The sequence below is a fragment of the Bombus fervidus genome, chromosome 10 (assembly GCF_041682495.2).
Source record: "Bombus fervidus isolate BK054 chromosome 10, iyBomFerv1, whole genome shotgun sequence".
Classification (NCBI taxonomy): Eukaryota; Metazoa; Arthropoda; class Insecta; order Hymenoptera; family Apidae; genus Bombus; species Bombus fervidus.
The window spans coordinates 13,429,532-13,443,666 of NC_091526.1; the positions used below are offsets into that span (position 1 = coordinate 13,429,532).

The following is a 14,135-nucleotide window of genomic DNA, read 5'->3' on the forward strand; positions in this document are numbered from 1 at the left end:
GGCCGTCAAGATCGTAAACGGCACGCCGGAATTTGTCCTCAAGGGAATTTCGATTCAACTTGTGGTAGCGCTATGACGAACTATGTTGGAAAGGAAATCGTATTTTTCAATTATCATTGTTAATTACAACGTTCGAATAAGTAGAAGATTCTATAAGCTCGAAGACATCTGTGCCTGTAGTGGAAAACTCAGAGTACAGAAAGAAAGAATAGCAATAATACGGAAAAATGAGATTTTTACAAATAAATAACGGAACGTTAATTGGAAATAAATTCAAAATATGAATGTCAAGTGTAAGCGATAAAACATAAAGGATGTGTATCTAAAATACCTACTTCCTGCGTAATAAAAGCGAAACAAGCAGGAATTATTCCAGCAATCTACTCAACCGGAATAATAGCGAATCGACCGAACGATCGCAGTAAAACTCGCACATAAAGCCGTTCCAAGCGATTCCAGCCACCCCCGCAGTCAGCCTCCCCCGAGGTTGAATCCGCCAGGGCCGGCAGATGATCGATCCTCTTTCGTGTCACCGGTGCTCGTCAGACAGCGGAACGAAAACGAAGAAGAAGGAGGTGGAGTAACGCGGACTGCGCGTAGTGGGAGGATAAAGAAAAAGAATATACGCCGCGTTGGCGGCGTCGGAGGACCCTGAAGAATCGGTAGAGAGACGGCACTGGAGGTGGATGAAGGAGTAGACGAAGGAGAAGAAGAAGAAGACGACGACGAAGCGGAGGAGGAGGAGGAGGAGGTGGAGGAGGAGCGGTGAGCGCGGGTCGCCATTAAGCGGACCCCCTGCCGCGTGGCCCGCGGCAACCCTTCACAAAAAACTGTAATTGGAAATACTTTTCCTCCTTTTTTCCTGAAATAATTTATGAATCTTCCACCGGTCAGCCAGCGAGGGCTGTGGCTGCTTCCAGACTCGGTTCCCTCGTTCCTCCGGGACTCGACGACCACGAGGAACCGTTCGGGGAACGTTTTGGTCAAGGAAATATCACGAGTTCTCTGTCTCTCTTTCTCATCTTCCTCCGCCTCTTCTCTACTTCACCCACCCACCCCTTGTCGCTGATGTTCGTTGAAACGAACGGCAGGCTTTTTAACCCGTTGCGAGAACCTTCTTCTCTGGTGGAGATCGTGACGGAATTGTGAAAGCCACGTCTCTCTCTTACCTCTAAACGCCGATCCGGCTCTACTTAATTACGTTTCATCCAGGCCTGTTTCAGCACGATAGCAAAACTATTTCGAATCATCGACATCGAACAATACGCCGTTCACAGCCGCTCGCTTCGATCTTATCTCAAAATATATAATATAATAAATTCAGGAAAATGTGTCCACGATCTTTCTCGGTCGATCCGTTTCAGTCGTCTGACAAAGAGAACGAGCACAGACTCTTACGAGAATTGCCCGTAGGGACGCTCGACTATAGTCATTTCAGATCATCGAACACCGTTCGAACCTCTCCCTTCGACTTTCTCTCTTTCTCGAAAGAAAAAAAAAAGCAGAATCGGAAAAAATGTACGTAGTTTTCTACCGGAGGTTCATTTCGCCTCGTCGCGAGCAGAACGAGCATAATTCGGACGAGACTCGATCGAAAGAAGCAAAAGAGCGCTAGACTACACCTCTCGAAACCGTCACGAACGGTCGAAGTAGAAGAGAGGCAAAGAAAGGGGGAGGAGGTGAATGTGGCCTCCTGTTATTTCGTTACCAGGGACACCCCGCTGCGCGAGGGTGGAGGTGAACCCTCTTTAGAGTATTACGAGGATCTTTACGGCAGCCTTCGGATGCCGTTATCAATTTGGGTGATTCTCAGGATTTATAATGAAGACGCAATGCAGCTCGTCCATCCTTCCCTGTCCCGCTGCCCCTTCGACCACCGTGCGTTAGGGGAGGTTCGAAGAGATTCTCGTCATCGCGAGGCTCGGATCGGCCAATCGGCCAGCCAACCTCCGGTTTCGTGTTAGTAATTACACCGGCTCGCCACCCAGGATGCGGGATATCAGATTTAGCGAAGACAATGTCGATAATGCGAGGATAATGAGCAGAATAGCAGGAGAGCGGGATACAAATTCGCTTGCACCAGCTTCCTCCTCCCTGTACGCTGATTACGGTGGTTTAGAAAAACAGTTGACGACATTTAGCGACAGCGAAGTGCTTGCCACGTGTCGTGTATTTCAGGAAATTTTCTATGTTATTCGTTTAATTTGCAAATAATTTTTCATTAATTTTTTTTAATCTACTTCGGACGTTATTTTCTTATGCAGGAATCGCTTAACGACTAGCTCTCGGCTGATATAATTCGACAATTTCAGCGTATACGAATCATCAGCTTTTTACTACCGAATAATATTTTACGTTCACGATGCTCAACGTTATCTCCTCTATTTTCATTACTTCCACGTATAACGTCACTCCTATTCCTTCCTCTAACCTGCACTTTCGAGCCATTCGATTCTCCATTTCCCACTCCCATACTCGACCACTCCACCACGCTCTAATCTTCCGCCATCCTCCACACCCACGCCTCGTTTACTCGAATCCTACTCAAGCCTTCAATCAACCTTTCTTCATTCACCCATCAGTCTTCAACGTCACCGCAATTTCTCTCGCAACCGAATCTTCGTAGACGAGCTTCACGCAACTCGGTAGTTTTCGACTCGAGTTAGTTCATTAGCGACCAGATTTCACCGAAACGGTTCTGGACGAAGCACTGCCTTTCACTAGTTCGATAACGAGCATGCAAGAAAAGCCGGGAGACGTGGCTTCACGATCGTCCCCGTTACACCGAATGAAAGAGGCCGTGGACGTAGTCCCCGCGGGAATGAGACACGACAGGTCGTCGGACGACCCTACGCCACGACCTCTATGCATCTAAATTGGCTGCGCCCCCATTCGTCATGCAGCGGCTCGCTTCCCCCGTTGATCGCTCGCACACTTCGTGGGAAGTGCTGCTCGATCGTCCGAGCTTTTTTGCATCTTTCTTCGAGTCGTATACCTTGGCTGTTTCGAACGGTACACCCTGGCATCGTCGCGGTGTCTTCCTTCGGCGAGGCGACCGTTTCTCCGCAACGCTACGCACGATGGTTTACACGGGAAGAGAAGACAGTTTTGTAAATTCGTTACGTTCCACGATCAGATAAAAGGGACACCGTAATCGTTAAAAGTTTTCTTCCGACGATTAGCATACGCTATTGTACAAAGCCAATGATGGGAGCAAAAATGTAATTAAAGTGCTCCTACAAAGATCGTGGCTGGAAACAAAAATCGAACTTCTATGGAATGTTCGATCGGCGTTACTACAAACGGTTACGTCGATTTCCGCTAACCGATACGAACATTAATTCCCTATCATTCTTCGTAATCACCAAAATCCTCCGCCACCCTAACCCTCGACGCAACGTCACCCCAAAAAGAACCAACCACTAACCCTACGCGCAACTGTCAATCTTTCCCTTGTCTTCTCATTTCGACTTCCTAGACACGGTTTATCTGCGAGAGGTATTGTGTTACGCGGAACCTAAGACAAGATGTTCCATTCCTAGTCGGGCTGACAAAAGGCAGCACCGGTACAACAAAGAGGCGCGCGGTTGATCGAAGAGGAGGAAGACCGCGTGAACGAACGCGACGACCACGACGAGACCGTAGAAGAAAAGAAAAGAAAAGAAGAAAAAAGGGCAATCTTCTTGCTCTTCGTTCCTCTCTCACTTTTTCCTCCTGCGTGCCTTTTTCCTTTCTCGATCCCTCTTTTCCTCGCGTCGCGGCGCGCGTAAGAACCTTTTCCCTTCCCTCTCCTACGAAATGTCACTTATTAATTCTTCCATTCTCTCGGAGGCAGCAAAATGAATAGCGGGAGCTGACTGAAGCCCAGGACCCCGCCCCCCGAAGGAATCGGCCGCTGGCGGAATTCTTTCGGTGAGAAAAGACAGAAGGTGGACAGGAACGAGACGTATCCCGCAGGACAGCCGGTGGAAAGGTCAAAGGATCCACCGGCTACCTGAGTACCCGCTCGCAGCATCGGCTAAAGGATGGAGAGTATACACCGTCGCGCTTCTTCTCCTTCTGCGCTGCGTCTGCGCCTCTTTTCAGCGGCCCACTGCGACGATTAATAACGTTTTTTTCCTCTTTTTCTTCCATCCTCTGCTTATCTTTCTCTCTTTGTTCTTCGTCTTCTTTTCTCCTTTCTGAAAAGGGGTGAACCCGACCGAATCAGCGGGTGAAACACGAGGAAGCTGCCGTTTAAGGAAAACCACAAATTTCAGGGCTACAGGCCAGGCGTGCCTGTACACTACTGCACACGCTCGCGCCAGCGAAGGCGGAGAGAATGTTCTTTCTTTCGATGTGTCGTGCGGCGTATACGACGGCGGAGGAGGACCGTTCGAGGACCCCCGCTGATTACCTTTGAAGAAGCCCTCGACTTGGTACTCATCGTCTCTCGGATGCGCCTTCTAACGTTTGATATATGGATTTTCGCGAGCTGACGTCATAGGAAGCTGAAACCCGTAAATATCGTACGGCTGATGTATTCCCGCCGACCACTTTTCTTTTGCTGCGTACTATTCTCGTTAGTAAGGTTATATCGTTGCCAAGTCATACGATATCGCTCGTGAGATAATTCAGTCGAAGGCAGAGTGCTGGTAGAAACGTTACTCACCGAGGAATAACTTATGGCTACCGATTTTACTAACATCTTTGCGACCATTTACCTATCGTATTTCGTGTTCGTTTATCGTCAAAAACTGTTTCGCTCGGGTCAAATTCACCGAACAGTTTTGCTTTCTCCAGTTGCGTCGCTCCTCTGATTATTAGCAATTTAAGTCACAGGGTAGCGAGGGACGAATACTTTTTTTAACTCGGGTTATTTCAGCGAGTACCGAAAGAGTTAATTTTCATAATCAAACACGATCAATCAAGTTGATCATTTGCCCCATACGCTTGCCATCGACGTCGATCACCTCATCAACGAGCAAACCTCAGCAAGCAACAAACACCACGAAAACTACCATTCAACCCTTCTTTTACGGACGACGCACGAAACTCGTATCGGCACTAAATCGCACGGCGAGAGCCTCTAAATCTCCATAAACAAATTTTCTCGCGCACTTTCGCCACAAAGGAGCCACGCAAACGGTGACGCTCATTCTGGCCGAGCACAAACGGCCACAAAGATTTACGATATTATTCATTACTTATTTCGAGAAAGAATGGAGAAGAAATAGGAGGAGGTTCGAGGGAGACGAAGGGTGGTGGGGGCAGAACAGGTCGAAATATATCTCTTTCGCCACTTTGGACGCGAGCCGGCGCAGCCGAGTAGCAGCGAGCATAATCGAGAAGCAGGTAGTCGTATATCGGACCTGGATGAGTAATATCGCGGCCCTCGTGCTGATCGTGTCCGTGGAAAGACGCGTGCAATACAGAGAAAGAGGAGGCCAAAGGGGCGGAAGGGGATAGCCGGAGGGGCGAGGGTGTCGCGATATCCCGCTGAGCGCTGATGGAGCCCTGGGTCCTAGGGGTCCCGGGTGCACGATTTCGGTAATTAGCTTTTTCGTTCAGTGCCAATTACGCAGCGACTGATTTACATAAAGCAGATCCGTCCGACTATCGCTTGTTCGACAGAGGCCAACCGACTAATGAAGGCAACTTTCCCCGCTGCCATTGCGCTCGTTGTCGGAAGCAACGCTTTTACGGAACGCGCGTACCTATATACTTGCCAGACTCCTCTCGATGACGTTCTCGTGGTCATTAGGGGTCATTAGGGATTTCGAATCGAATGGCTTCGATATATTCTTCCAGACAACGATCTTAAGACATCTACCATGCTAATCTGAAATGAGAACTAATCATATTTATGAAAAATATTCAACTTGGCTCTGAAATACTCGACTCTAAACTGAATGTCTACAAGGTGTCATTTGCAACCCCGTGATTCTACGTATCTGATATATAAATCAAATTTATCCGTGCTCGGTCTTCGCAAAATCTCAAAACGAATTCTACGGCAACACGATGCTTACTCTACGCACTCACCATGCAAGTACCGGCAACGTTCAACGGATCTATGATTTCTCTGGATTTATGGACCGTCTAACCCCGTCCACCCCCGCGTCTTTCAAAGAAAACTGAACCGAACGAACGAACGGCCACAGTGTTGCTGCGAGGGAACGCGGCACGATATTTCATTTCAGGTACATTAAAAGCGTTTCGATAGCAGACATCGGGTTTCCGTGGAACACGGGCCCGATGGCTGTCGATTTCGTGGGGCAAATAGTTAGCAGAAAAGAAGGTTGCCACCGGGTCGCCAGGGACGACGGTGCCCCGCTGCGTAAAATTGTCTTTTGCCTTCCGCTGACCGCGACTCGCCTCGAACCCGAACCGTGTAATTATTCGAACGCTCGTAACTTATATCCATGTCACACGGCTAGCCAGATAGCCGTGGAGAAATCGAAGATAGCGGATCGCCGTTCTTTCCTTCCTTTGGGACAGAAATTATTTAGCACCTGACTCTCACACGCCGCGTCGACCACCCTCCATTTTCTTCTTTTGTTTCCTCCGCGTTGCGACCAAAATACTCCCATCGCTGCCCTTTGTACAGCCAAGCAGAATAGCGAAAAGAAAGCATAACGTTTCAAGATCATTAAAAAAAAAAAAAAAATGAAGACCAGTGCTTTGACAAGTTCGCTTTTTCATACACGCTTACGGTAACTACGAAGAGTATTCGCTCGTATCCTTAGTTTCGAATAAAACGCTTTTTTATCAGATTTTATATCAGTTCGTTTCAACATGACACGCAATTTAACACAGTCGGATGTTGATGAATTAGTAGCGTGTTAGTAGTTGTAAGAAATACAACGATGTGCAAACATCTTTTGTAGCCATCGTATATCAAATGTAAATTCATGTAATCGAAATAAAAATATCAGACGCTCGAACGTTGCTACGAAAATTGCACGAAAAAGCGAATTAAAATGCACGTTATCCGCGTTAATTCTCAACTGGTTAATGACTCGCAGACGGCGCGTCGTAAACTCGAGATTTTTACAGGACACGAAAAGTGTACGTCCGCGGGACCATGGTCGAGGCATAATTACAGAATCGTGAATGAATCGCGCGCGTTCTACGCCAGATTCGCAAGATCATTACGGTCTTGTAAGACACCTTCATCGAGGTTCGCAGGGATCGGGACAGCCTGTTGAAGCTTCAGCCGGACTTTTCACGCACCGTTCCTCCGACCAGGCATAAACACCTCTCGTTGGCGTTGACAGCCTCTCCTTACGGCGAAACCGTCCGTATCAATGTCGGTGAGGTTTCATACAGAGATCCGCGAATTTCCCACGTGTAATCTGCCGCGACGCGTAATTCCCACGACGAAACGAAATGGAAACCTCTCTGGCGTTACGACGAGCCACGAATCGATCGTGGTACTACTTGTTAGTCGAAATTAATTCGTTCGTGAAATTTATGGATTCCCCTGGAATTTAGTCGCGTCTCCAGCAGCGAACTGGATGGTACAAGGCAGTGTTTATGATTCGTTGAACCGTGGACACGTCTGTCGGTCGTTCCTTCCTTTATTCTTTCTCTTTTTAACGAGGTTTTTACGGAAGATGAGAAATGGGTATTACGTAATATTAACCAGAGAAGGAGATCGTGAGTGTAGCTTAGGTAGACTGGTAGACGATATAATCGAAGATTTTTAGTGGTTACGTCTTCGTAAAACATAGCCTGTGAAATAACTCGAGCTTCGTTTTTTATCGTAGCAAGGGGAAAGCAGAGAGTATTTGATATTCGATAATTATTCGTCGTTCTTCGATAGTCAGAAATATTTTAGACCATAAAGGATTTAGTAATTTAGCGAGAATTACTTTTAAAAACCACTTTCCACCTGGCATAAAAATCTTAAAGCATCGTTATTCTTAGACAACGATCTCGAACCTCTTCTCTCTGTCGGTACTCACAAACAGGACTGTCGTCGTAAAGGATGCAACGACGTGCTAAAACGCAACACATTCAAATCAGTTTAAATTTCAAGCTCGAACGAGCCGGAATTAATGCATTCCCAGGCCCATCAGGAATCGCCAACGGACACTCAGGACCATTACTCGGCCACGGGACACCTTGATGGAGCTTCACAAGCAGCTGAAAACTTCCACGTCCAGAGCTTTGAAGCAGCGGTACACCAGAAACACCTCTGGCTGGCGTCGGCCCGAAGAAAAGGTAATTACCGCTGAATTCCCGAGCTCTTCTAGGCTAGATGAGGCCATCAATGCACAGCAGGGAATCGCGACACCCTCGTCTGCCTTTCTGCCTCGTGAGGGTAGCGAGGAACCCATATTACTCATCCATATTTCGCTCTCGCTCTCCCTCCCGCCACGATGTCCCCTCCTTTATTCCTGCCTCGTTGGTTTAAGGCCAATGGACACCGATTGTGCGGCTATCCTGATGACGTTTCGATTTTCGAACCCATCCGACGTTCCTTCCTCGAGATTATTCATCTCGCGCGATTTTTCATTCGATAGGGGTTCGACCTGTCTTCGAATAACTTTTATTATACAACCCTAACTATCATACAGCAGCAGCGGATTTTTAAACCAACATTTGGGCAATACGTTACACGTTATACACGTTCTTCTATGCTTAGGTTTCGCATTGACGTGTAATCATTCGCGGTGAAATAATCGCTCGACTACACGACGAATCGCGAACGAAGGCAGCCTTGAAGAGTAGAAATCGCGTTCGACGTAGATCGGTTTGTTAAACAAGTCCATCGTGAATTAGCCTTTATATATCTGTAGCGATCCTTATGGGTGCCCACAGCGGAAAGGGAGACTGAGTGCCGTCCTAATTCTTCTGCCGTCACGCGCTTTTATGATACCGACATAAAATTTGGATTCCAACGCGAGACACGAGCAGGATCGCGGAGGATGATCGCCTCCTTAATTATATCGGCGGACCCCTTCCTCGATATCGCTCGTAATTCAGCGAAACATCGTTCAGGGATTTACGGAGATCTCCTGCTGGACGATCTGTCCTTCCTTCTTCTTGTCTCGGCTCGTTCGTTTTTCGTCAAAATTCAGTGGATTTAAAACGAGCCCGCCAGCAGATACTTATGGTAATTCGAATCGTATTAATCGCGGCTGTCCCTCTCCCACGCGATAACGCTCTACTATCGCGCTACTAACTTTGGAATTAGACGCCTCGTTGCGGTGATTTTTAATATCTTCCAGGATAGTTGCTCGACGATTTTTCATCGATCTATTTTGCCAATTTGAAAATCTTGAAAATGTATTATCCTGCGTACAAGATGTTTCATCTTTCACGGATACGATACGGTTTTCCTAAGTACGTTCGTCTTGACTTTCAGACATCTTCTTTCCTACTTACTCATCCTTCTGTTCACCCTTTATCAACCCCTGCCAATAAGGCAATCGGCATACAAAAGGGTGCCAGAATGGAAAGGGCAGAACGAGATAAGAAAAGGAAGAGGGAGGAGCGGTTTCGTATCCACGGAGGTTATCGGGCTTCAAAGAGACAATTAATGTGCCGGGGATACAATGGCGGATGAATGGCCCATTGTCAGGGCCGTACGAGCAACGAGTGTCTCTGCAGCGTCTTTTCTTTTCGGTCTCGCCGACGTGCACAAAGATGCTCCGTTTGGATTCAAGGGCGAGCAAGAAGGTGGAACAAGCAGCGTATCTATTGGCCAGAAACCATTCGACGAGTGACTTCGACTTATATAAGGTCGATGAATACAAGGTAGGTGAAATACCTGTATTATGGTTAATATACTTATATTACGGATATACGTGCGACTGCCGGTTTAAAAGAATCGTTGCTAAAAACGCGTGAAACAGTATCCAAAGACATCAAAAATTTTCTACCGATGTACGTGTTTTAACTTTGCCTCGAATAACACGCGCGTCTCGATCGACAAGTATCGTTACACCGTTGCAGCCTCTGCGGAGCTCGTTCGTTCCGCCGTCTCTAAAAGAGCATTCTGAAAGCAAGCACATCCGCGTCTGAAGGAAAGGGGCAATTATAAATACAAAGAACGGCCACGGCTTAATGCACCGAAAGTACTCAAAGGGTTAACATTCCATTCTTTCCCCCCTTTTTATTTCTTTTCTCCGTTGTACATATTTACAGGGACTTATCCCTCGGAATAATAAATGTTTGATCCCTCTCTACCGCCCAGCCAGCTCGAGATGCCCGCCCAAGCGGCCGTCACAATTAAACAGAGAAAGAAAAAGAACGGGCCGAGTGGAAAGGAAAAAGCGAGGGAGAGACAGGACGAGAACGACGACGACGACAACGACGACGACGACGACGACGACGACGACAACGATGAGACCACGACAACGACGAGTCGAGAAGAGAGCACGTGTCCTCGACAACGCGAGTAATTCGTTTCGTTCCATTTCGAATATGCCTGCACGGGCCTAAAGAGAAAATGATAGACAGGGAGAGAGGTATCGTCCGGTGCACCCTGAGACGTCGGACAAGAGAAGTGTCTCGAGAATGAATGGCCCCCCTAAATGAGCGGTCATACGCGGTCGTGACTCGAAAACGACGGACAAAGGATAACGCGTTACCGTTTCGTGCTTGGATTTTCTCGTAACCGTACGAGAAGTTATTAGGTTCGCTGATTTTCCTATAAAATTTACTCCATTCGTAACACCTCGAATACGTATATTTTTCTCAAATCCTTCAACGACCATCCGTTGATAACGTTTTCCTTTGTAACAACTCCACCCTAACGATAACGTTCATAGACGTTTCCAAAAGTGCGCGCGGAAGAATCCGTCTTAAATCTGCAAAATAGACGTGGAAGCACGTTTGTAAAAGAAAAAAAAACAATAAGAAGAAACCAGCCTACTTTGCAACGACTGCAGTTCTGCCAGGCAAGTTGTCAGGGCTGTAAACTCACCAGCCGGTCGTTCGAAAATTAAATTTCTCCTCTTCTTTCACGCGGCCCATTCCCAATTACGTGCACGACAAAAATATAAATTCCCGCGTATTTCACATCGATATCCGGAGCTCCTTTCTTGGGTCTCCTTGCCTCGAGACGCATCTAATAATTGGCTTCGTTGAAAACCGCACTCCGCGACGAATCCTTTGCCTCCTCCCTCCTCCTACGTGGTCTCTCTTATCCTTTCTCCTCGTTCAACGCGCGCACCAAGCAACGGAGACTATACTTTCCTTCCCTGGCCTTCGTTCATCTTCTTCTCTTTCTCTCTCGATCTGTGGCCGTCCTCGAGGATCCAGGCCGCTCCTTCCCGGTCCATTGAGCCGGCCACGTGGGAACTCAAGGGGATATTTTTACGTTTCGCCATTCATGTGGTCCACTATAACAGATTGTTTCTCGGAAAGGGTGACTCGGGGGCGGGGGGCTCCCCTTTCGTAACACAGCCCTGTATCTATCCAGCAAGCAGCTAATGACGCGGTGAGAGCGTGGAGAATGATCGTAAAAGGCCGAGAATTGGTTCGTTTTGTCTCCACGCTGTCTCAGTTCCTTCTCCTTTTCCTTCCTTCCCTTCTCCCTCTCCCCTCTTCGTCCCCTATTTTCTTTTTTCTTCTTATATTTTATATATATATATATATGTATACATGTCTCTTCCTTCTCCTACTTCTCTTTCTCTTCTTGTTTTATGTACCGTTCTTTCAACGGTGTTGGCCCGTGCGCGCGCGCGCGCCATCTGCGCCAGTGACGATCTATTCGCAGTCATCAAAGAGACCAAGCCGACCAACGATTCCGATCGCCTGGCCATCCTTTTGAACGGCGTGTGTTTAGCCTCTCATTGTCATGATGATGGGGAATTAGCTGGAATTTTATGGACGCATCAGGCGCGTGTCCACGAGGCGGAATAGGGAATAACACACAGCTGTGGTTAATGTATTCCGTTAATTTGATAGAGAGCCGACATCGAGGGCATTGGTTTCCGCGTCGGACCAGAGAGACAGAGAAAGAGAGAGAGAGAGAAAGAGAGGTTGCTCACGTTCTTTGTCGAGCGATCGCTTTACGCTTCGAAACGAAGCAGCGTTTGATTAGAGAATGTCGTCTATTTGCCTTGGAATAATGCCGGCGCGAGCTGCGTGGGTCTCGTCGAGTTTCAGATTCGCTCGAACGTTTAGAAATAAAAGAAGCTTTGTGAGATAGTAGGTTGATAAATGGAAAATGATGGAATAAAAGTTATTCGAGTGTGAATGGAGCGTAGCTCCGTTTCAAAGATAATGCTACGAATGGAAATTGTAAAGGTTCTATGAGTTATGGGGTTATTTGAAAAATATACAACTACAGACTTATTCGAAATGTTACGCTATAGTTGACGTTTTACGGATAAATGGTCAAACTGTAATTTAGAGTCGCGACGCGTATTCAGACATGTATTCAACGCTCGAATCTAATGGAAAAAACGTCAATGCCAACTTTTCAAGTCCGATTGAACCAACGAAAAGCATCAAAGTTTCCAATGTAAAGTGGAGCGGGAAGCGCGTGAAACCGCGACGGGCGAGGAAGGCGGCGCTGAGGACGGTGTTCACGGTGGCGATCGCGGAGTCACGAAAATAATGATTGATCGAGCAATTAAATTCCGTTGTCGTACGGCAGGCGGGGGCAGGATCTCGCGGCCGGTGAAGGTTCAGCCGGTGTGCCCGAGGTCGGCGGGGGCCGATGCAGCCGTGTAGCACGCCGCAGGGTGCCGTTCGGCCACAATTGCTGGTAATGAGCCAGCCTAAGGCCTTCTGACGGGCCTCGTACGCCCCCTTGCCTATGAATTCGCATTCTCACGTCCATCTCCAGGGGCCACGATGACAACAGAAATCGACCAACACGCGGTCGAGCCACGGCTCTTCCCGAGATGTGGTTCCAAGGAATTCCGCTTGATTTCGAAGAACTTACAGCGACGCGACGCGACGGCACCGCGTGATTGACCTTTACGAACCAACCACTTCGCCGCGTCGCTGCCGCCATTCCAAACCGTTCTTCGCGTTCTTTCGAACTCCTTTTGCTGCCTTCTAACGTAACGAGGCTGAAGAATATCCTCGGATTGTACCACGGTTGCAGTCTCGAATAGGTATCGATTACTAAGAAGGAAACGTCCCCAAAACCAGCAAATTCCAACAAAATTCCTGACACTGGAAATACGTAGAGAATTCAGTTATATACAGGGTTTTCTTTTTACCGTCTAAATTCGCTCTAAGGAGATGAAAATCGGATTACTTCTCGAGTTTTAATTTTTATAATTCACTGTAACAACGACTTTCTTGCCAGATGATACTTCTAATTTAAAAAAGTAACTTTTGTCTGAAAACTGTTTTTCCATCTCTTACAGTTGTCGGGTTGGATTGCAAACGCAATTTTATCGATTTCCCCAAAGTTATGCCCATAATTTTTTTATCGTAGATACGTAGACAATCTTCCCTCGTACAAATAAATTTAGTACGTTTTATAAGCGCGAATCGTTAGCATTTGGGGAAAGATCGTAGCGTTTGAGCAACTGCAGTGAATTGATCTTTGGCGCAATGAAACATGTAGATTCCTCTTTGAAAGTTTAATCGTAACCTTCCTAGGGTTTCCCATGTTACAGTAAGATCAAATAAATATCCTTCGATGCCGTTTAGATATCCGACGTCTGAAACATTTTCCCGTATTTTTCCATAGTTTTCCAGACACTTTACATCGATGCGATAGCGTGGCAAAGGCAACTGTGCGAAAACAACTCACGAAAGTAGCAAACAGCGAAACTTTGAAAGTGCGATCCCTACCACCTCGAGGAGCAACAAGAAATCAAGGCGCACCAGTGGTCGCGACCATTTCACCAAGCCGCAGACACATACAACCGCGACTTTGGTCTACGTGGCGACGCCGTGGCCTTCCCCATTCCGAGCCCGTTGGCGCGAGGGCAGCGTGGGTGTATCGACGGAGACAAGATGAACGTTAGAACACGAACGCGACGTCCTCTCGTTCGGCAACGTTCGACCGGTAATGCATGGGTTTTGTGTCGCGGCGGGCGGCACACTTTGTAACGACCGCGGCCTTTTGACTCGATTAATCTTCGACGTATGTATGTACACGCGCTACATATATTCAGGGAAATATCGCCGCGTACGGTATCCGGCGTGCGTGTGTGTGCGTGTACGCGCGC

General features: G+C 47.5%; 1 long non-coding RNA gene across 1 annotated transcript; it reads left to right on the plus strand.

Moving 5' to 3' along the window:
* Positions 1 to 254: 254 nt before the first annotated feature.
* On the plus strand, positions 255 to 13,759 carry LOC139991457 (uncharacterized). The gene is made up of 3 exons (XR_011800847.1): positions 255 to 8,208; positions 9,356 to 9,747; positions 13,652 to 13,759. It is a non-coding gene; the product is annotated as an uncharacterized lncRNA (long non-coding RNA).
* Positions 13,760 to 14,135: the final 376 nt, after the last annotated feature.